Raw genomic sequence first — 24693 nt, 5'->3', positions numbered from 1 at the left:
TTGTATTTTCCACTGACAGCAACAACCAAGACAACGATTTGGGGTAGCTAAAAATGTAATAGAAAGCCCAGTATGTTTCTGGACAGGGGAGGCTGAACATTTTAGGCTATTAAAGAAGGATAAAGGAGCCAAAAAGGAGAAAGTCAGAGAAGAGGAGCACAAATATGGTTTCAAGGTGGATCCTGGTTATTTAATGGCCTTTGAACTAAGAATTAACAGGAACATTCAAACAATGTTAGCCACTTTCTATAAGCCTACTAGAGTTTCCAGTTTGAACACATATGAGTTAATTTTCTACAAAAGACAAATAAAAATAAATACTTCAGAGGAATATAACAGAATTTGCAGTTTTCATTATCTACAGATATAATCTAAAATTACTAAATATATGAAGATTCAGGAAAATGCCATCTACTATCAAAGAAAAAGACAATCAACAGATGCCAGCCATGATAATAACCATATGATAGAATTGACAGTCAAGAACTTTAATATAGATATTAAAATGATGATCAAAGTAAAATACATTCATAACTAATGAAAAGAAAATGAACCTTAGAAAACAAATATAACAGAAATCAAATAAATATTTTAAACCTATAAGGTATATGAAAAAATTGATTTAATAGCAGAATGGAAATTTTAGGGATAAAAGAGAACTTAGGAAAGAAATGGAAGAAGACAAATTTAACTCAACTAAATAAAAGTGAATTACTTTGTGCTCAAGGGAGACAAGACTCAAATGAAAATTTAGTAAGAAACATTGAAGAAACATAGGAAAATATGTTTTAAGAAGGAAGAGATCTAACAAGTCAAAAAATAAATATGAATATGGAACACCTGCATAGAAAAATAACATTTACGCTATTTTGGAATCTTTGATAAAAAACAAAACAATGAAACAGAACTAATATTTAAAACCATAGTGCAAAACAACACTTCAGAAATACAACAAAGTCTGAATATACACACTGAAAGGGCTCACCAGATACTTTGGAAAATTAACTCTGAACAATCAATGCTGAGAACTATAATAATAAAACTGTTACTTTTCAAAGGCAAAAATCTTCAAAGCTTCCAGGAAAAAAGATTGGATGACAAAAAATTGTATACTAGCATTCCAAGACCAATTTACAGGGTAAACAACAATAGTGAATAATTTTCTAAAGAACTTCAAGAAAATGTGCTCTAAAGATTTTATATACAGCTACATTCTCCCAAATAAATTATTTAACCATTTAAAACAGTTTTCAATGCATAAGTAATGATGAAATTCTACACCTATCAACACTTCCTGAGACATCTACTTGAGGATAGGTGTCATTCAAATCCAATATTGTGGGTTGTTATATTTCTCTCCTCTTTATAAATACAACCAAAACACACAAATTTTATCCTCTATATTGCTTCTTGGTTTTCTATTTCATTGATATTTGACTCCAATTTTTTGTCATCTAATCATCCTTCTTTGTATTTAGTCTATTTATGATTTTCTAACTTCTTAATATGGCCTTTTAACTTACTAAATTTCAATGTTCTTACTTTCTAACATAAGTTTTAAGGGTATACATTTATCTCAAATATATGTATTTTTCAATTTCGCAAATGTCTATTTAGTTTTATTATATACTATTCAATTCCAAATAGTATTATTTTGATTTTCACTATGATCTCTCCTTTAACCACACATTACTTATGGGTATCTTTAGCTTTTTCAAATAAATGTCGATTTTAAATTTTTTTATCCTCTTTAATAATTGTGCTTTGATTATATTTTCAAAAACCATTTTGGATAGTTCATTAAGTATTTATTTATTTGTTGAGAGTCACTATTTGAGAGGTCATATAGCATTGGCTAACTCCCCAGATTCTGGAGTGAAAATGGTAGATTTAAATACTAATCATGTTCACTTAATAGTTATATATCTTTCAATCATCTCTTCTTTAGATATATATTCTGTAAAATGAATATAGTAGAAGTATAGTAGAAGTATGGGTTATTTGTGAGAATTAAATGACCTAATATATGTACAGACTTCTGAACATGTTCTGGCCTGTAGTAAGAGCTATATAAAATATAGCTAATTAATTAATATCATAACTGATGCATGTTCCTTTTTGAGAATATGTGAAGTTTAATTTCTAATTGTTAAATGCAGATTTCTATACATAATTATCCAGCTTGATAATTATATTTTCCAACTAATCTTTGTTATCACTCTCTGTTTTCTTCTGTTTGATCTCACCATGTTTGAGAGACATAGGTTTAAATTACCTGTTCTCATGATGGATTTATATAATTTGTCAGGTAACAAATATGCTGCACTAAACTGAAAATTCAGAAATGTAGCAAAGTAATTTTGTAAGGTTGATATAACACCATCTTAATAAGCATCCCATAAGAAATAAAAGGATAGCCCAATGTCATGTAGAATCATAAATGTTAAAATTATGCACTAACAATAGCAAAAGAATATGTTAGGATCTGTGAGTCTTAATTTCAATGATATTTGTCTCATATTATTTTTGCCCTTGTTTAGTCTCTCCATTCATTTGAGGCTGGCCTATTTGACCAATAGAATAAGAAAGAAATTACAGTGTGTTACTGCCAAGGTGAGGTCATAAATGTGCTGCAGTCTTCACTCAGGTTTCTTGCATTGCTAGTTTGGGGAGGAAGTCATCCTTTGTATAGTAAGAAGATGCAAGAAGTCCTGTGCAAAGGTTCATGAAAAGAGAAAACCATTTGCTAACCTTAATTGCCAGGCCTGTGAATAAACCCCCTTTGAACAGGATCCTCCAGCTCCACAGTTCAGATGACTACATCTCTAGTCAGCAACTTTTGAGAGATGCTGAGCCAGAACTACTGAACTTAAATGCTACCAAATTCTGTACTCACAAAAAGCATGAGAAATAATAAAGGATTATTGTTTTTGTAGACTACTGAATTTGTTGTGCAGCAATGAATAATTAATATAGATATCTGAAAAAAAATACTTCATGTGCAAATAGAGGCAAAAAGAAAACGCAAATAAAGCTCAACCTGAGAAAATTTCTTCATAAACTTACCTAGATTCAATGAGAAAAAATGGTGTTATCCGAATTGATTCAGAAAATCCATTTGACAAAATTAAAAATAAATTTCAAATAAAAATATCTTAGTAAATTCATGAAAAAAGAAACATTTTACTTAGTTGATAAGAAACTAATTGTTCAAATCACACTTAAAAATAAAACATTTCTGCCATTCTCATGAACTACAGAAATGGCAAGTTTGGCAAACGAGTCACTTAGTACTAAGCAATACTATATGAGATTTTTGTTTATTAGAGCTGGAAATGGAATGGTGAATAACTGCAAATGGGCACAAGAGATCTTTTAGGGTAAAGGAAATGTTTCAAAATTCAATACTGGGAATGTTTGCCCAATTTTCTAATTTTACTAAAAAGTATTGAATTGTTTACTTAAAGCAGGTGAATTCCATTTTTTTTGTAAGCCATACTACAAAAAGCTGTTAAAAAAAAATAGAGAACAAAAAATTAAGAAGATGTACTGAGGTCCAAACCAATGTTTAAAACAAATGACAAAAAATCGGAAATGTATAAACATTGTAAAAGAAAAGATAATACTGTTGATATTTGCAGAAGATAGTATCATCTAAATAGGCTATCCATGAGAACAATAAGAGATGTCAGCAAGGTATTTGGCTACAAGACTATCATATAAAACACATTTTCTTCTCTATATGCCATCCTTAACCAGTAAGAAAAAGTAATGAAAAAAAGTTTACAGTCACAATGACTACAAAATAAATTATAATATCTAAAGTGAAATGAGAAGACCAATAAGGAAAAAAGTATGGAACTTTATAGAAGGACAATTAAAAAAAAAGAGAGTAAATGAAGAGGCTTATTAAGAGTCTGGATAGAAGACTCACCATTAAAAAAAAACTTATTGTATTAATGAAAATAATCTGAATCAAAATTTAAATAAGTGTTTCTATTTTACAAAGCATCGTAAGCCAATTCTGAAAGTGATATGAAAGAAGAATTGCACAGGAATTACAAAAATGCTAATAAAAGATGTGATTTCCTGTATACGTTTGATCATATCAAAAACTATAGAAATTAAAAGAATCTGATGTCATATATCAATTGATTAAATAAGACTTCATCTAAAATTTATTATACAGAAATAACTATGTGGGCAATAATGTATATATTAGGATAGTCATTGTTTATATTAGAAAATCACCAAAAATAACTTAGTCAAAAATGACATAAATAGAGATTGAATGGAATACCATGCAGCAGTTAAAAATACTAGTATTCCATAAACATTTAAATAGAACAATCTTTGAGACTAGATGGCCATGGTTAAGAGGATACACAATAAATTGGTAAATATAATGGACACTGCATAAGAAAAATATGGCTGAAAATAGTGGAGAGGATGCAGTGAGAGAAGACTTACATTTCCCTGTGTATGATTTGCAGAAATGTATGATTTATTTTCATTAATTTCTGAAAATTAAATTAAAACTTTATTTTAAAATAGCATGTTATGTATGTCCAAGTTTAGTTATTTGACAATAAAAATAGAGATAGTTTAAAACCTAAATGCAAATTTAGTACATGATAAAGGCAGTTTTTCATTTGGACCATTTTTAGTGACCATTTTTTCCATTCAAAAGCAGTCAACCTCATGATGACTGGTGAATGATTCCATTTATTATGAAACCAAAAACAAAGACCAAGAGAACTTATACTTCTGGAAATTTTTCTTTTAACTTAGGAGAAATACTCAGATATCTCTATGACCTAATGGTAAGAAACATAGTTTCTGATTTAAGTTCATTCATATGGTTAGTCACAGGTAAATTGCAGTTTTTCTTTGACAAAAAAATAAAAAGTTTCCTGCAAAATTTAAGAAACTCCTTATTCTTAGTCTAGGTATGCATTTTCTTAATGTAATTTCTGCTTCCAGATATGAAAAGCTACCTTGCATCAGCTTACATTTAGAAGGATTCTCCTGAAGAAAAACAAAATTTGTATAAAAGTGCATCCTTTTAAATTAATTTGAGTAATCACGGCAACCAGACTTGAGTGACCATGAGACCATGGTATTATTGAAAAGTGTACCTATAAATAAGTACACTCCAAAACCTAGCTGGCAAGGCGTCATGTGCTCATGTAAAAGTGACATCTGAGAAGCTAATTACCAACCAGAGCACTTGGCAGACTTATGATGTTAAACAAAGATTGGATTTTAGAGTCTATTAAGGTGCAGAAACAAAATAAACACCTTTTTTATTTTTTTATATTTATTTATTTATTTATTTATTTATTGAGACCCCTGAGGTAAGTCTAACACCCTAAGAATCATCACAAATCAGAGAGAAGCCGACCTCACAAACATTAAAATCCAGCCTCAAATCACCTCAATCCCTGACTTGAGTGGGGTGATTTGCCTTTACAGGACTGCCTGCCAGAATAAGAGTCAATCATTTTTGCAGAAACATAAAATATTTGTCACACAATTTTATACACAGATATCTGTAGCAAATAAAAAATTGGCTGGTCTGATCAGAGACAGTATCAATTGATTAAAAATCAAGATAGTGAAAACCGAACGTAGAAACACAACACAGGTAATCAGAAAAGCAGAGTTCTCTGATTCTCTGTCACAGTCTTAAAATAACTGTGATAACAATAAAGAAAGTAGATACTTAGAGAGAAATTTTATTAGAAAATTATCAACTTTAAAATATCTACCACTGAAATATATTAGTGAAAATTAAGAACATAATAGACTTAACGGCAAATTAAAAACAGAGTTAGAAAGGATAAGTGAACTGAAAGAGGTCAGTAGAAAATATCCAGGTCAAAGCATGAAAAGAAGAAAAGACTGAAAGATACAGAAAAAGATATTGAAAAATATACAGGACATAACAAAAGCATATAATTTGTATTTAATTCAGGTTTCAGAAGTGAAATTGGGAAGACAGAAGAAATAATGTTTGAAGAGATACTAGTCAGAATTCTTAATATAGTAGTAATAAATGACATCCAAAAACAGGGTAAGTATTTCCAGAAACCACCAGGTGGATAAAATCAAAAAAAAATTACAACTTGGAACATCATAGTAAAACTGTCAATCAAATATCAAAATGACAACAATCAATAATAAATCTTATAATTATTGAGAAAAAAATCACTATATTTTCTAAACACTTTAAGTATATGAATGTTGGGATATTTATATCCCAACTTGATAATTCATTTAAGACTATAGAGAAGTTACATTTGAGTAATATTATTTGGTCTGTACATTTTCTAAATAAAACCCATTCTGTTTTCATCATACTATATTTCTATTATTTTTCTTTCTTTTAAAAAAATCCCTAAATTGTCACAATTTTATAGCTTAATATGAGTTTATTTCCTAAAATTATCATCCAAGTTACTGATAAATAACTTTTTCAATACACTTCTTTTTTTTTTATTTTTTTCTCACCAATTTTTCCCCTTAAGCTAGATCTTATTAATGTGTATTAGCTTCCTAACATTACTGTAACAAATTACCACACACTGGATGGCTTAAAGCAACAAATATTTATTCTCTCACTCTTCTGGAGGCTGGGAGTCTAACACCAATGTATCAGAAAGGTCATTTACTCTCAGAAATCTTTAGGAAAGAATCTTTCATAGCCTCTTCCAGCTTCTGGTAGACCAGGCCTTCCTTGGTTTGTGGCAGCATTACTCCAACCTCTGCCTTTGTCTACACATGGCCTTTACTGTGTGCATGTGTCCAAATGTGTTCTCTCCTTTTTTAAGAACATTAGGGCCCACCTAATTCAGTATGACCTCATATTAAATAATTACATCTTCAAATAGCCTATTTCCAAATAATGACACATTTTGAGGTTCTGGCTGGCCATGAAATTTTAGGGGACATGATTCAAACCATTACAGGGTGTGACTAAACAATTAATTTTATGTGAGTGTAATCTATTTTCATCCATGTATTTCAACAGTGAAGATGAATGGATTATGTTTAAAAAGAAATACCTTATCCTAAATCAAAGAGATTGTATAACACAACTTGACACAATCTGTTATAAATTAACTTCATTTTTATTTATTTGAATTGATTATATATTACAATTCCCTGGAAAGTTCTGAATCATTTTCTTTTCAAAAATAGCTAGCTCATATAAACTGGTGGATTTCAGAACCCTTAGGGATAGTTTTTGTAGCACCATAGTACATAATGCAATTATTATATTTATCATCTGCAAATAAAATAAAACATTGAGTGAGATAAAGTATATTCATAAGATTAGAGCACAATGAAAGCAAAGTATTGATAAAAGTCACCAAATTGTTGATTCCCTTGGGAGGTTGATGTAGCATTACTGGATTGCTCAGAAGTAGGAAATGCGAGGTCCCATATAGAAATTTAGGGTTCCATGGGGAGAATGTTAGACCCATCAGGAGGAGGACAAATCCTTTAGACAAATGTCGAAACAGGACAAAAGGGCAGTAAGGTACAGAAAGGCAAAATAAAACGCATGTGGGATAAAAGGCTCAAACGAGATGTTTAATGCATTAAAAACACATTTCCTTGAGTTCTGTAGGATAACTGTATAATAAAGTACAGTAATTTACCTTTATGCTAGGGGTTCACAAAAGGAGCCTAGAATAGACCTGCTGAGTATTCCTTCATTCCTTACTGATTTGCATTTATCTGAGGAGTCAGTAATTATATATAATGTTATGTTTAAATATGTTGAAAATGTATTTCTTACAACCATGTCCTTTGTATCAACCTTGTTAATTATAAGAGCAATGTAAGATAATGCTAAAGCACTTCAGTTTTGAATAGTTGATAAGATCTGTATATGTCAGAGCAGAAAATCAGTAGGCATTCAAAGTAATTTTTGCTTAATTTACTTAAACTATTTCTGATTTCCATTCATAACTGACTGATAGCATAGCAAGTAAATCTAAAGAGATGATGAAAGCTGCATTAGGGGATTATGCTAATATTTTTATTAGGTTGCTTACATATGGTAATTGAAATAATAAATGTCCTAACACTTATTTTAAAAGTCGTGATTTACTCTCAGTAACATTCCGTTTCAGAGTGTGTAGCAATTAACAAAACAAAAAATAAGGTTGACATTAATTTGCATATTTACTTCACCTTATCAAATCAGGAAAAGTGCCTGCAACACTGAGGAATATGATACTGACAGGCATCTATGCAACTCTTCCCTTTTCATTTACAGTTCATAAGAAAAATACATTTTTATTTCTGAAAAAGTATCCACCAAATCAACTACTACTTGATTTTTTTTTTAACTCTGGCTATTTACACCCAGGTATATATTAGTATAAATGCTTTGTGGTTGATGTAATCTCTGACCAAAGTAGACTCATAAAATAATGCAAAGATTACATTTTGATGCCAAAGATGTCTTAAAGAACTTTTCTAAGAATTAAATTGTTAAAAGCACTGAAGAGATTTCTAGGAATTGTAATATTACTATTATTATCTTTAGTCAACTTCTCTTCTACGATTCACTCTCTGGAATCTGTTATTATTTTAAATTAATATATAATAAAGTATTTGTTACAGAAACAAGGGGATCATATATGATCATATATAGTGAAAATAGTGGATTGTACACTACCTCCCCATTTTAAGTGACTGAAACACCAGGACACAACTACTGTTACTCTCATAAGAAAACAACAACAAAATGTTGGATCAAATCCAATCTGATTGATACATTCTGAGTAAAAAAACTGAATGAAAAAATTATTTAAATTCAAGTCAAATAAACTACCATCAGTATAAAATCGAAAATGTAGATTCTGGCAAATTTTATTTAACTTCAGTACTTGCAATGGATGTTTCTATTAGAAGGCATTTGCTCACCAAAACGCTAACCTCTGAAACTGCAGTCAAATTGGCCTTTGTTTATAGTAGACAGATGTATTCAAGATTAATAAATAATATAAGCAAAGTTCTATTTCCATTGCCTATTAACTGTACAAATAGTATCCAATATAATAGAACAAATAGAGAAAAATAAATTTCAGTGCATGAATGCACTTTTTAAAAGTGAATCATGGTTTTTGAAGGATTTCCCCAGCGGCTGAAGATTTAGTTTATGGCTTTGAAGTCATGAATGATAAACAGATGAGTTTTCAAAAAAATCCTAACAGCTAAAAGGAAGGTGAAATATGTAAAACCATTGAGATGGGATCTTTTCTATTCCAGGTACTTGATTAAAAAAAAAATCAAGGAGGTTTAAAAGTTTGATTGTCAGCACGATTTCCTCTTCTTGGCTTAAATGAAACTTATCCATGTTAAGTTCCGTTTCTCTTCCAAAATGTCTATCTACTGGCTTATTCTTCTACCTTTTGTTCTTAGATTCTGTTGAAGATAATAATTTATCATTTTTTGAATGCAAAGATACACCACCTTTAAATGAAATTAACAATGGACACAAGAAAACCTAAGAGCAATCACCACTTAAGAAATGCATTTGTAAATAACTAAATGAATTAAAGCATTCATTCATTTAATTAAGAAGTCATAGCCTTAATTTATGTTGTTGTGTATCCATTTTGTAAAAGCAAATTTTACTAGTTGCTCTTCTAAATATGCAGTGAAAGGGCTTTCACTCCAAGGTCTTGCTGTTAATATAACAATATATTTCCTTTTCTTGTTTTTCTATAGTACCCTGTAAAAAAGGAATGCTAGATAGCTGTCTGTTGTTTGTAATGTCACCAAGCATCTAAGGAAACTTTCCTGAGACTTGATTTCAATCTTTCTTACCCACTGTAAGATCCCATTGCAACAGTCCCTGGGCCCTTGCAATAGGCCATATACCCCCTTCCAAAATAAAGTCTGCCTTACCATCTTTAAAAAAAGAAAGAAACATATCTGAATTGTTTGTTTTATGATAACATGCATTTTAATGTCATTATATTTTAATTGGGATTTTTTTTTAAATGTCACTTAAAAGAAATCTAGGCTGGAGAAACATGATTTATGGGAAATTTAAAATATAATAAATAATTTGAACCAATAAACTACTCTGTATACTCCATTTAAATTATCATGTAAGAAATTTTATTGTAAGCAAAATTAATCAGAATTAAATCAATGAATTTAGTTTTATATCTATAGCATGTAAAATATAATCGAGCCTTTTCATCCTTGAGTAAAAATTGCCATTGGTGTTTTATCTACTGAGTGTCATACCTCATACATGGTGTTTCAGATAATCACAATCTCACACAGCTTTTTAAGTAAATGTTACTCCCATGTCCACAAATTGAAAGTGGGAGATTTAAGCAAAATTTTTATTTTTTAAATTTTTTGATTCAACACTGACATTTTATTTTCTGAAGTTTTATCATTTTTACAAAACAAAACAAAGCAAAATGAAACAACAAGCAGGTATCAAAAACAGCAAAGAGTTTATAGAATTTCTGCACCAGTTTGCACATAAGTCAGTAATTACAAAACTGGTGTCCAGTGTAAATACTAATCACAAGCTGACTTCCCTCTTGGTCAGGTGGTTTGTTTTAGAGCTATTCGATATTTATAACTTTTTATAAGCACCGGTCATTTTTTGAGAACTGATTTTGTTTGTCTAACAAAGTAAACAATTTTTTGCTGTGTGGCAGTTTCTTGTTTTAAAAAATACTGAGCTAAAACACAGAATGTGTATATGTTTGGATCTGAACCAAATCTTTTGAGATCACAATTACCCTGAAGAACACTGAAGACATTTATGGGGCATATTAGCTTTGTTTTTGCTTGCCTCCTGATTATCTGCACTGTGGGTTTAAGTATGCTACTTTCTCTCAGCATCCAATAATCATGGCCTCTCAATTTATTTGTGGTCACCCAGGGTTCAGAGCAAGAATTCTTGCTCTATACAAATGTATCCATAAAATATCAGAGCTTGTTGGACATGAACATCAAACTTTTGTTCCAATAATATGGCTCTGTTTGGAAAAAACTGCAAATCAGAAAGAATGATTTGCAGAAAGAAAGAAAAACTATAGTGTAATTTAAACTCTGGGCAGCCTCTGAATGAAATGCTACTTTCTTTAGAAATATAATAGCTGCCTTAGACATTAAGCAATATTTTTAAATCAAATTATGATTTATGTACCTAGGTATGCCCTCAAAGCTCTTTCCTTTCTTCACTTCCAACATTCTGGGCTAAACTACTTTTAAAATATTGATCACCATTCTGTCTTGATCTTGCTAGACAGTTTAGTTAAAAAGATACATCAAGGATCCTAGTGTGTACCAGGGAAGAAATATTTGTAAACCCTGTAATTCTATATTATAAGTTCTCTAAGATAAGTCCATATGGGGCATGGTTAATAAACAAAGAAAAATGATCATTTCTTCATGGCTTGGTGTCCCTTTCTTATATGCATCACTGAAATAAGTCTATATATTGATGTCCAATGTAATTTTTAAGGTTGCTTTTAATATTCCAACTCCAAAGTAATCTGAATGGGAAAATATATGAACAATCAGCTTTAAACCCACACAGAGGCATATGAACAATCAGCTTTAAACCCACACAGAAATTTCATGACTACCTATTTGAATTTTTAAGAAATTTATTATAATGTGAATTAATGAAAACAGGGTTTCATGTTTCTTTTATGTATAGAGCCTTGAAACCTTGAAAATTGTCTGGTTTATTTACACTGAATAAATATGTATTTATTTATTTTATTTTGCTTTAAGTTCTGGGATACATGTGCAGAATGTGAAGGTTTATTACATAGGTACACGTGTGCCATGGTGGCTTGCTGAACACCTGTCCTCTAAGTTCCCTCCCCTCACCCCTTACCCCCCAACAGGCTCTGGTATGTGTTGTTCCCCTCTCTGTGTCCATGTGTTCTCAATGTTCACCTCCCCTTTATGAGTGAGAACATGTGGTGTTTGGTTTTCTGTTCTTGTGTTTTCTGTTCTTGTGCTAGTTTGTTGAGGATGATGGCATCCACTTTCATCCATGTCCCTGCAAAGGTCTCATTCCTTTTTATGACTGCCTAGTATTCCATGGTGTATATGTACCACATTTTCTTTATCCAGTATATCATTCATTGAAATTTGGGTTGGTTTCATGACTTTGCTATTGTAAATAGTGCTGCAATAAACAAACATTTGCATGTGTCTTTGTAGTAGAATGATTTATATTCCTTTTGGTATATACCCAGTTATGGGATTGGTGGGTCAAATGGTATTTCTGGTTCTATATTCTTGAGGAATTGCCACACTGTCTTCCCCAATGGTTGAACTAATTTACATTCCCGTTAACAGTGTAAATGTGTTCCTATTCCTCCACAGCTTCACCAGCATCTATTATTTCTTGACTTTTTAATAATAGCTCTTCTGACTGGCATTAGATGGTATCTCATTGTGGTTTTGATTTGCATTTCTCTAATGATCAGTGATGTAGAGCTTTTTTTCCTATGTTTGTTGGCTGTGTAAATGTCTTCTTTTGAGAAGTGTCTGTTCACATCATTTACCCACTTTTTGATGGGGTTTTGTTTTTATCTCATAAATATTTTTAAGTTCCTTATAAATTCTAGATATTAGACCTTTGTCAGATTGGTAGACTGTAAAAATTTTCTCCCATTCTGTAGGCTGCCTATTCACTTTGATGATACTTTCTTTTGCTGTGCAGAAGCTCTTTAGTTTAAGTAGATCCCACTGGTGAATTTTGGCTTTTGTTGCAATTGCTTTTGCGGATTTTGTCATGAAGTCTTTGTGCATGCCTATGTCCTGAGAGGTATTGCCTAGATTTTCTTTTAGGATTTTTATGGTTTTGGGTTTTACATTTAAATCTTGAATCCATCTTGAATTAATTTTTGTATAAGGTATAAGGAAGGGGTCCAGTTTCAGTTTTCTGTATATGGCCAGCTAGTTTTCCCAGCACCATTCATTGAATAGGAGATCCATTTTCCTTTGCTTGTTTTTGTCAGGTTTGTCAAAGATCAGATGGTTGTAGATGTGTAGTGTTATTTCTGAGGTCTCTGTTCTGTTCTATTTGTCTGTATGTCTGTTTTGGTACCAGTACCATGCTGTTTTGGTTACTGTAGCCTTGTAGTATAGTTTGAAGTCAGGTAGCATGATGCCTCCAGCTTTGTTCTTTTTGCTTATCATTGTCTTGGCTATACAGGGTCTTCTTTGATTCCATATGAAATTTAAAATAGTCTTTTCTAATTCTGTAAAGAATGTCAATGGTAGTTTGATGGGAATAGCATTGAATCTATAAACTATTTTGGGCAGTATGGACATTTTTACAATATTGATTCTTCCTATCCATGAGGATGGAATATTTTTCTATTTGTTTGTGTCCTCTCTTATTTCCTTGAGCAATCGTTTGCAGTTTTCCTTGAAGAGTTCCTTCACTTCCTTTGTTAGCTGTATTCCTAGGTATTTTATTCTCTTTATAGCAAATGTGAATGGGAATTCATTCATGATTTGGCTATTTGTCTGTTGTTTGTGTAAAGGAATGCTTTGATTTTTGCACATTGATTTTGTATCCTGAGACTTTGCTGAAGTTGCTTATCAGCTTAAGAAGTTTGGGCTGAGATGATGGGCTTTTCTAAATACAGAATCATGTTGTCTGCAAAGAGAGACAATTTGACTTACTCTGTTTTTATTCGAATACGCTTTATTTTTTTTCTCTTGCCCGATTGCCCTGGCCAGAACTTCCAATACTATATTGAATAGGAGTGGTGAGGGAGGGAATCCTTGTCTTGTACTGGTTTTCAAAGGGAATGCTTCCAGCTTTTGCCCATTCAGTATGATATTTTATGTGGGTTTGTCATTAATAGCTCTTATTATTTTGAGACATGTTCCACCAATACCTAGTATATTGAGAGTTTTTAAAATGAATGGATTTTGAATTATATCAAAAGCCTTTTCTGAATAGACTGAGATAATGATGTGGTTTTTGTCTTTGGTTCTGTTCATGTGATGGATTACATTTATTGATTTGTGTATGTTGAACCAACCGTGCATCCGAGGGATGAAGCCGACTTGATTGTGGTGAATAAGTTTTTTGATTCGCTGCTGGATTTGGTTTGCCAGTATTTTATTGAGGATTTTTACATAAACATTCAGCAGGGATATTGGCTTGAAATTTTCTTTTTTTTGTTGTGTCTGTGCCAGGTTTTAGTATCAGGATGATGCTGGCTTAAAAAAATGAGTTAGGGACAAGTCACTCCTTTTCAATTTTTTGGAGTAGTTCAAGAAGGAATGGTACCAGTTCCTCTTTGTACCTGTGGTATAATTTGGCTGTGAATCCATCTATTCCTGGGCTTTTTGTTATTGTTGTTGTTGATAGGCTATTAATTACTGCTCAATCTCAGAACTTGTTAATGGTCTATTCACAGATTCAACTTCTTCTTGATTTTGTCTTGGGAGGGTGTATGTGTTTAGGAATTTGTCAATTTCTTCTAGATTTTCTGGTTTATTTGCATAGAGATATTTATAACATTCTCTGATGGGAGTTTGTATTTCCGTGGGGTCAGTGGTGATATCCCGTTTATCATTCTTTATTGTGTCTATTTGATTTTTCCCTTTTCCCCTTTATTATTCTAGCTAGGGGACTATCTATTTTTTTTTTTTTTCCACAAAACCACCTCCTGGATTCATTGAATTTTTGGAGAATTTTTTCTGTCTCTATCTCCTTCAATTCTTCTTTGATCTTAGTTATTTCTTTTTTTCTGCTAGCTTTTGTATTAGTTTGCTCTTGTCTCTCTAGCTCTTTTAATTGTGATGTTAAGGTGTTGATTGGAGATCTTTCTAGTTTTCTAACGTGGGCATTTAGTGCTATAAATTTCTGTCTTAACACTACTTTAGCTGTGTCCCAGAGATTCTGGTACATTGTCTCTTTGTTTTCATTAGTTTCAAATAACTTTTTTATTTCTGCCTTAATTTCAATATTTACCAAGGAGTCATTCAGAAGCAGGTTGTTCAGTTTCCATGTAATTGTGTGGTTTTGAGTGAGTTTCTTAATCCCGAGTTCTAATTTGATTGCACCATGGTCTGAGAGACTATGTGTTATGAATTCAGTTCTTTTGCATTTGCTGAAGATTCTTTTATGATAAGTGCCATGTGGCACTGAGAAGTTCAGTTCTTTTATCACATGTGCCATATGGCACTGAGAAGAATGTATATTCTCTTGATTTGGGGTGGAGGCTTCTGTAGATATCTATTAGGTTTACTTGGTCCAGAGCTGAGTTCAAGTCCTGAATATCCTTGTTAATTTTCTGTCTCATTGATCTGTCTGATATTGACAGTGGGGTGTTAAAGTCTCGATTATTATTGTGTGGGAGTCTAAGTCTCTTTACAGGTCTCTAAGTACTTGTTTCATGAATCTGGGTGCTCTTGTATTGGGTGCAGTATATTTAGGATAGTTAGTTCTTCTTGGTGATTTGTTCTCTTTACCATTATGTAATGCCCTTGTCTTTTTTGGTCTTTGCTGGTTTAAAGTCTGTTTTGTCAGAGACTAGGATTGCAACCCTTGTTTTTCTTTGCTTTCCATTTGCTTGATAAATTTTCCTTCATCTCTTTATTTTGAGCAGATGTGTGTCTTTGCAGGTGAAATGGGTCTCCTGAATACAGCACACCAATGGATCTTGACTCTTTATTCAATTTGCCAGTCTGTGTCTTTTAATTGGGGCATTTAGCTTATTTACACTTAAGGTTAGTATTGTTACATGTGAAACTGATCCTTTCATCATGATGTTATCTGGTTATTTTTCACACTAGTTGATGCAGTTTCTTCATAGTGTCATTGGTCTTTATATTTTGGTGTGTTGTTGCAGTGGCTGTTACTGGCTTTTCCTTTCCAGATTTAGTGCTTGCTTCCTTCAGAAGCTCTTGCAAGGCAGGCCTGGTGGTGATGAAATTCCTCACCATTTATTTTTTTCCTCTGATTTTATTTCTGCTTCAGTTATGAAGCTTAGTTTGGCTGAATTGAAAATCTGGGTTTAAAATTATTTAAGAATGTTGAATATTGACCCCCAAACTCTTCTGGCTTGTAGGGTTTCTTCTCAGAGTTCTGCCCGTAGTCTTATGGGCTTCCCTTTGTACATGACCTGGCCTTTCTCTCTGGCTGCCCTTAACGTTTTTTCCTTCATTTCAACCTTAGAGAATCTGATGTTCATGTGTCTTGGGGTTGATCTTCTCGTGGACTGTCTTAGTGGTGTTCTCTGTATTTCCTGAATTTGCACACTGGCCTGTCTTGATAGATTGAGAAAGTTCCCCTGGATAATATCCTGAAGTGTGTTTTCCAGCTTGTTTCCATTCTTCCCATCTCCCTCAGATACTCCAATCAATCATAGGTTTGGTCTTTTCATGTAGTCACATATTTCTTGGAGGCTTTGTTTGTTCTTTTTCATTCTTTTTTCTCTAATCTTTTCTGCATGCCTTATTTCAGCAAGATGGTCTTCAAACTCTGATATCCTTTCTTCTGCTTGGTCAATTCGGCTATTGATACTGTGTATGCTTCACGAGGTTCCTGTGCTGTGTTTTTCAGCTCCATCAGGTAATTTATGTTTCTTTCTAAACTGGTTATTCTAGCTAGCAGTTACTATAACCTTTTATCGGAGTTCTTAGCTTCTTTGTGTTGGATTTTAACATGCTCCTTCAGCTCAGCAGAGTTTTTTATCTTCTGAAGCCTACTTCTTTTAATTTGTTCATCTCATATTCTGTCCAGTTCTGTACCCTTGCTGGAGAGGCATTGCAATCATTTGGAGGAGAAGGGGCACTCTGGCCTTTTGGGTGTTCGGCATTTTTTGGTTGATTCTTTTTCATCTTCCTGAATTTGTCTAATTTCGATCTTTCAGGCTGCTGGCCCTTTGATGGGGTTTTTGTTGTTGATGCCGTTGCTGTTGCTTTCTGTTTGTTTGTTTTTCTTTCAGTGGTCAGGTCCCTCTTCTGTATGGCTGCTGCAATTTTCTGGGGCTTCACATCAGTTCTTCTGGTTCACTCTTGTGCCTGCAGATGTCACTCAAGGAGGCTGGAGAACAGCAAAGATGGGTGCCTGCTCCTTCTTCTGGGAAGAAGTCCACAGAGACTGCGGAACCCCCTTCCCTCTAGGGGCTCAGACCCAGGGAGATCAGGGTTCTGTCCCTGAGCCTATGGCTGAGGAGTTGTTGTAGTTCCTGCAGGGAGCCCCCGCCCTGAGGAAGGATGGGTCAGGGTCAGGCCTGAAGATGTGCTCGGGCCACAGTCTGCCATACCCGGTGTGTTGGGCTGTGTAGGACAAGTATTGGGACCACGTTGTCCAATCTCCCTGGCTCCAGCAGGGGAGCAGGGTGCGGCCTGGAGATACAGAGATGGATGCCGCCCTTCCCCCGCCCAGGGAGCTTAGCTTTTTAGGCAGTTATGAGTCCCACTGTTGGCTGCTGCCTCTCCCCATAAGGAAGGAACTCAAACAGCTTAGAGAGCAGGCAGCGCAGCTGTGGCCCTGGTCGCCCTCCCTCCCCGGAGCTTGACAGGCTTATGCAGATTCTAGCTAAGAGGCTGTTGAAAATCTGCATGGCTCCAGGGTTGAGACCCTAGGCCCTGGTGGCGTGGGTTGAACAGTTCCACGGAAAAAACAAAAACATGGTTTCCCTGGCTGGGTAGCACGTTCACTCCCCGCCTCCCTTGGCGGGGTGGGGGAAGGGGAGGAGGCAGGGGAGAGGGGGGCGGGGGGGGAGGGGCGTGGGGGAGGGGCAGGGGGCTGTGGTGAGGGCTCCCCGACCGGTGTGCCGCTGCACCACATTGCTCTTCCTTTCTCTCTGTGGATCACGCCAGCCACCTAGTCAGTTCTGATGAGAGAACCTGGATACCTTGGTTGCCAGTGCAGGATCCACGCACTAGTTATGGTTCTTTTTGTTGGGAGCCTCTGATTGCTGCTGCTTCTATTCGGCCATCTTGTCCCCACCCCGGGGTGACATCTGGGTGCAAGATCCCAGCCCCACGCCTCATCCTCCACAAGCTCCTCTGAGGTAAGGGGCTGCCCGGTCACCCGCTCACACCCATCCGCTTCCTGGCTCAGGGGACAGCTGGCTTCCCGCCTTCTCCGCAGGCCATCTAGGAGCTCGGAGCCTCGCCCTGGGAGTAGGGGTGTAGCTGGCGGGGACCTCGGACCCACGGTGGCGGGAGCAGGGAGTAGGCGAGATGACAGGCCGACAGGTGGCGGGGGTTCTGGCCCTAGTACCTCGACTGCCACTGGTGCGGAGCCTGGTACCCTGGTGGAGACGGGGCAGGCGGACTGACCAGGAGGAGTTCAGTCCCTTGAGGCAGCAATCATCAGGGCCCGCACTGTAGGTGTGTCAGAGAAACTTTGCAGGGCGGGGACCTGAATAAATATTTATTAAATTTGAGCGACTAGTATAGAACTTGGTACACAGTAGTTATTCAATAAATGGTTGTGAGAATGAAATAACGATGGAATTATTTAAGAAATAGTGTTAATATCCTAACTTACCACTTTCCTAAAGGTTAAATATTATTCAGATTATGTATTTTCAAGAAAGCATTTGATTCTTGGTCACATGAAATCTTTTTTTTTTTTTTTTCAGTTAGGAACATACTTTGCTGAGTGAACTTCCTTCAGATGGCCTGTTGGTTTTTGGACAAAATTGTAACAAAACATATTTTTAACACAAATGTCCTAATGTGAGGAAATATGCTAAGTTCTGGGATATAATATTAACAGGACAAATGTAGTCACTGATTTTACTCAGCAGGAACTCTATAGCATAGAATATGTATTTATTACTATTATATTATATTCTCAATCATAGAAAATGGATGAATGCTTTAAAGGTAGCTCTCTGAAACAGAAAATATTAACAGCTTTAGTGAAATGTAAATAATAACAGCAAACTGCTCATATTTAAATTGTAAATATGAAAGGTTTGACACAAAGACACATGCATATGAAAACATCACCACGATGAACATAACAAATACATCTCCTACCTCTTACTCTACCTACCACCTCCTCTCCCAGGCAACTGCTGATTTCTATTAGTAAAGATGTGTTGCATGTTCTAGAGTTGTATAGAAATAGAGTTACACAGTATGCAGTCCTTTTGTTTCTGTTTTTTTTTTCCCCACCCAGAATACTTATTTTGAGATTCAGTCATAATGTTGCATGTTCAATATTTATTTTATTGCCAAAATAGTATTCCATTGTATTTCTATAACTACAGTTCGTAGATCCATTCACCTGTTCGTGGATCCATTCGTGGATCATTTGGGTTGTTTCCACTCTTTGGCTATTACAGGTAAAGCAACTATGCCTGTACCTCTCTTAGATAAATAACTAAAAATGAAATAGCTGGATCATGTGGTAGGTGTAAGTTTCACTTTTTAACAGTCTGCCAAACTGTTTGCAGTTTGCAAAATGCTCCATAAAAGCAATGGAATGTACCATTTTACATTCCCACCAGATGCATAAGAGAGTTCAGTTCTTTCACATCCTCTCCAACACGTAATAGGATCAGTCATTTTTATTTTAGCTGTTCTAATAGATGTGTAGAAGTATCTCATTATGTTTTTAAAATAATTTTTAAAATAATCTCCTGTTCTTCTGTTTACTTTTATCCATGCATATGCATAATGTTTCTTCTCATAATTTTGTTGGTTTTACTTGAGATATAATTCACATACCTTAAGTCTTTCTTTTAAGGTGTAAAACTTTAGGGGTCTTAGTATATTTACAGAAATGTCAACAATCACTACTATCTAATTCCAAAATATTGGCATCATCACAAATACTCATTGAGAGTGACCTCCTATTTCTTGCCTCCCACAAGCCCCTGACAACATATTTTCTACTCTTATGAATGCCTATTCTAGACATGTCATATAAAAATAATCTGTTTGAGTGCAGTACTGCAGTCCTGTAATCCCAGAACTTTGAAAAATGAAGGTGGGGCCGGGCGCAGTGGCTGACGATTGTAATCCCAGAATTTCGGGAGGCCAAGGTGGGTGGATCACCTGAGGTCAGGAGTTTGAGACCAGCATGGCCAACGTGGCAAAACCCCATCTCTACTAAAAATACACAATTAGCTGGGCATGGTGGCAGATGCCTGTAATCCCAGATAATTGGGAGGCTAAGGCAGGAGATCACTTGAACCCTAGATGTGGAGGTTGCAGTGAGCAGAGATCGTGCCAGTGCACTCCAGCTTCGGTGACAGAGCCAGACTCCATCTCAAAAAAAGAAAAAAGAAAAAGAAAGGTGAAGGTGAGTGGATGACTTGAGCTCAGGTGTTCAAGATCTGCCTGGGCAACATGGCGAAACCTTATCTCTACAAAAAATACAAATATTAGCCGGCTGTGATGGCATGTGCCTGCAGTCTCAGCTACTTGGCAGGCTGAGATGGAGGATCGCCTGAGCCAAGGAGGCAGGGTTGCAGTGAGCCAAGATCACACCACTACACTCCAGCCTGGGTGACAGAGTGAGACCCTGTTTCAAAAATGGTAATAATTATAAATAATAATCGTACAATATGTAATCTTTTGTATTTGTTTTTTTAAAATTTACCATAATGTTTTCAAGGTTTATCCATATTGTAGTATGTATCAGTAATGCATTTACTTTGTTGGCAAAATAATATTTCCTTGTATGGCTGGATCACATATCCATTTGTCAGTTGATGACCTTTTGGGTTATTTTTTGCAATTATAAATAATGCTCCTATAAACAATTGTGTACAAGATTTTCTGTGGGTATAGATTTTTCAATTCTTAGTTCTATATCTAGGAGTAGAATTACTGGATAATATAGAAACCCAATGTTTCCCTTAGTAGGGAACTGCCTATGTGTTTTTTTAAAATAATGGCATCATTTTACAATCTTAACACTAGTCAGTGAGAGTTTGAATTTTCTTACATTCTTACCAACATTTGTTATTGTCTCTTTTTTATTTATAACTATCCTAGTAGGTATAAAATAGTATCTCATTATAGCCTTTAATTTACGTTTTTCTATTAACCAATTAAGTTGAGTATCTTTTCATGTACATTTGACCATTTGTATCTCTTCTTGGAAAAATGCCTATTTAAATGTTTTGTCCATTTTTAAGTTGAGTTATATGTCTTTTTTATTGCTAAGTTTTAAAGGTTCTTTATATATTCAGGATCTTGGATATTATTATTTTTATACCTTGTGAATATTTTCTTTCATTCTGTATATAGACTTTTCATTTTCTCAACAGTGTCCTTTTAAACACAGAAGCTTCATATTTGATCAAGTCCAATTTATTTATTTACTTTTTAGTTAACTTAATCTTTTGGTATCATAACTAAGAAACTATTGCCTAATCTGAATTCACAATATTTTCAACTATGTTTTTGTTAAGAATTTTATAGTTTTAACATTTACATTTATGTCATTTTAAGTTAACTTATGTATATGATGTGAAGTAGGAGGTTCAATTTCATTCTTTTGCATGTTAATATTTAGCTGTCTAAGTACTATTTGTTGAAAAAACTATCACGTCTTTGAACTGTTTTCTCACACTTGTGGAAAATCCATTGACTATAAATATGTAGGTTTATTTCTGATTCTTAATTCTGTCTCTCTGATTGATATGTGTTTTTATGAAAATATTACAGACTTAATTCTTGTTGATATGAAGTAGCTTTCAAAATTGAGAAATATGAGTCCACCAACTATGTTATTCTTTTTTCAAGATTGTTTTGGCTGTTCAAGATTTCTTGAATATCCAGATAAATCTTAGGATCAGCTTGCCAATGTCTACAAAAATGTCAGTAGGGATTTTGCTAGAAATTGTATTGAACTTGTAAAACAATTTGAGGATTAATATCATTTTAATAATTTTAGGTCTTCCAACCCAAGAACATCAAGTGTCTTTACATTTATTTAGAGGTTCTTTAATTTCTTATAATAAAGTTTTATAATGTTAATTCTTGTTTTCCAATCTAGATGCTCTAATTTAATTGTTATTTTAAAATTTATTCTACTTGATGTTCTCTGAACTCCTCTGTGATTTAGTTTCTGTCATTACTTTTGGAAAGATTTATCTATTATTACTTCAAACAATTTTTCTGCTTCATTCTCTTTTTCTTCTCCTTCTAGGGTTTTCCATTAGGCACATTTCATACCATTTTAAATTATTTCACATTTCTTTCTGTTCTCTTTTTTTCTTAATTTTAATTTGTTTTTCTCTTTGCATTATATTTTTATTTTATTTTTTGAGACAGTTTCTGTCTCCCAGACTGGAGTGCAGTGGCGTGATCTTGGCTCACTCCAAACTCTGTCTCCTGAGTTCAAGTGATTCTCTTCCCTCAGTCATCCAACTAGCTGGAATTACCAGGGCACATCACCACACCCAGCTAAATTTTGTATTTTTAGTAGAGATGGGGTTTCGTCATGTTGGCCAGGCTGGTCTCAATCTCCTGACCTCAAGTTATCTGACTGCCTTGGCCTCCCAATGTGCTGAGATTACGGGTGTGAGCCACTGCTCCTGGCCTGTCTTTGCATTTTAATTTGGGAAGCTGGCAAAGACCTATCTTCAGAGTCACTGATTCTATAGCTGTGTTTATTCTACTAAGAGATCAATCTAACGCATATTCATTTTTGTTATAGTGTTTTTCATTTCTAGAATTTATTTTTGATTCTTCGAGTTGTCATTTCTTTGCTTACATTAGCCAACTGTTCTTGCATCCTGTATACATTGTCTATTAGCACTTTTAATATATTAAGATCCTTTAATTTAACCCCTTCCTGTGTTAGTTCATTTAGGTTGCTATAATAGAACATCTGAGGATTGGTAATTTATAAAGAAAAAATATTTATTTGGCTCATGATTCTGACACCTGGAATGTCCAAGACTGGGCAGCTGCATTTGGTGAGGGCCTCAGGATTCTTCAGTTTATGATGGAAAGTGGGAGGAGAACAGGTGTGTACAAAGAGATAATAAGGCAAGAAAGGATGCAATGAAGAAAGTCTAGGAAGCCCAGCTTGCTCTCAGGTAACTAATCCAGTTCTGCAAGAGAAGAATTCTCTAATGCCCACAATAGAAAATTAGTTTATTCCTGAGGAATCCACCCCCATGACTCAAGCATCTCCCACTAGGCCCCACCTCTCAGCACTACCACACTAGCAATAAGATATCAACAAATTTTAGTGGGGACAAATCACATTCAATCCATAGAACTCTCTAATGATTGCAATTTCTATGACATGTATGAGTCTGATCTTTAGATGGTCTTGTTTTCCTCTTTTTCTGTTCCTTTCCCCCACTTGAAGAGCCTGTTTCTTAAGGCTATGACTTAAGATGTTTTTTCTCCTCTGCTCCTTACTACCTTCTCTTGCTTCAGTATTCCCAAACAATTCTATTGGAATCCTACTTTCTTTTGTCCTAGTTCTGGACTCCTTTGGTAAGACAGAAAGTCTAGAGGGGTTTAAGTTGGGAGGAATATCCTTTGCCCAACTGGGATTAGGTTCTACAAATGCCTTTTCTTACTGAAGTGAAAACTTTGATATGAAGAAACTTCTGGGTGTATTTCACAATGATTAATCTCCCTCTCCTGTTGCTAGAGATAGAGAGGATATTTCTCAGATTTTAGTCATGAAAAATTATTGGGGTTCTTGGATGTAAAGCATACAAAACAGAGAGTTCCCCTGAGTCCGTGTAGCCAAGAATTATTTTCGCTCTTATGCTATACCATCCTCAGTCTCAAGCTATTTGTCAATATTCTCACTGCTGGGTTTCTTCCATTTAAGTTCCTATTGATTTAACAAAAGGCTTCTACTCCATGTAAATGAGCCATGTCTTCCCAGATTTGGGGGTGGTGATTTGTTTTGCAAACTCAGTTTCAGATTGGACCAAGAAAAGTCATTGTTATTCAGTTTTTCCGTATTTTTCTCATTTTAGGGATCCGAATGAGGATTCCAAGTTCCTTATAAAGCAGAACAGAAATTGAAAATCCAGCCCATTTCTTTGTATTCACGTCTATTTGACTTTCTTAGACTAGACATCTAAATGTTGGATTGTCTTGTTAGGTACTGTGCTTTTTTTCCCCCCTTTTCTACTCATACTCAATGTTTAAGTGAAATCTTAAAAAAGAGTTTAAAGTTAAAGGTGTAAGTTTTGAAATTATACACATTTAAAAGGTATTAGTGCCTCAAGTTTTTAATTTGAGGTAAAATAGTAAAATGTTATGGTATTAAAGACTCAAGTTTTTAATCTGAGGATTTAATGCCGTTTAAATTTGTATAATATCAAAATTCACACCTTTAACTTTAAAATCTCCACGGAAGCCTATACTCATAGAGTCAATAACTTCCCATCTTCCTTATACACTCTCACATATCTGTGTGGGGGGAGGGTGGGGTTGGTTGTGAAATATATAGAATCACAGTTTAAGAAAATGAAGGAATAAAATGTATGTCAAATAAGGACGACCATAGAGACACTGTCCCTGGAGACATGCCCTCAGTAAATGCCAGTACCTTAAAAATAACTCAACAAATATTTATCAAAATAATAAAAATGATATGCACTGAATTTATGTCTAAATGTTTAAATGTATTGTATATTTTCATTTATATTGACTTCAAAATATTTGTTAGTTATAAAACTTTTGAGAGTAAACCAT

General features: G+C 34.3%; 1 long non-coding RNA gene across 1 annotated transcript in view; it reads left to right on the top strand.

The window, feature by feature from the left end:
• The window catches only part of LOC129470986 (uncharacterized), an 81430-nt gene extending 71887 nt beyond the window's left edge, over positions 1–9543 (top strand). The window contains exons 7-8 of the long non-coding RNA XR_008653455.2: positions 5978–6076; positions 9442–9543. This is a non-coding gene — a long non-coding RNA (uncharacterized lncRNA). The remainder of the gene's footprint in view (positions 1–5977; positions 6077–9441) is intronic.
• The last annotated feature ends 15150 nt before the right edge of the window (positions 9544–24693 follow it).

Source organism: Symphalangus syndactylus, chromosome 2 (genome assembly GCF_028878055.3).
Source record: "Symphalangus syndactylus isolate Jambi chromosome 2, NHGRI_mSymSyn1-v2.1_pri, whole genome shotgun sequence".
NCBI classification, from domain to species: domain Eukaryota; kingdom Metazoa; phylum Chordata; class Mammalia; order Primates; family Hylobatidae; genus Symphalangus; species Symphalangus syndactylus.
This window is presented reverse-complemented; position numbering and strand designations above follow the sequence as displayed.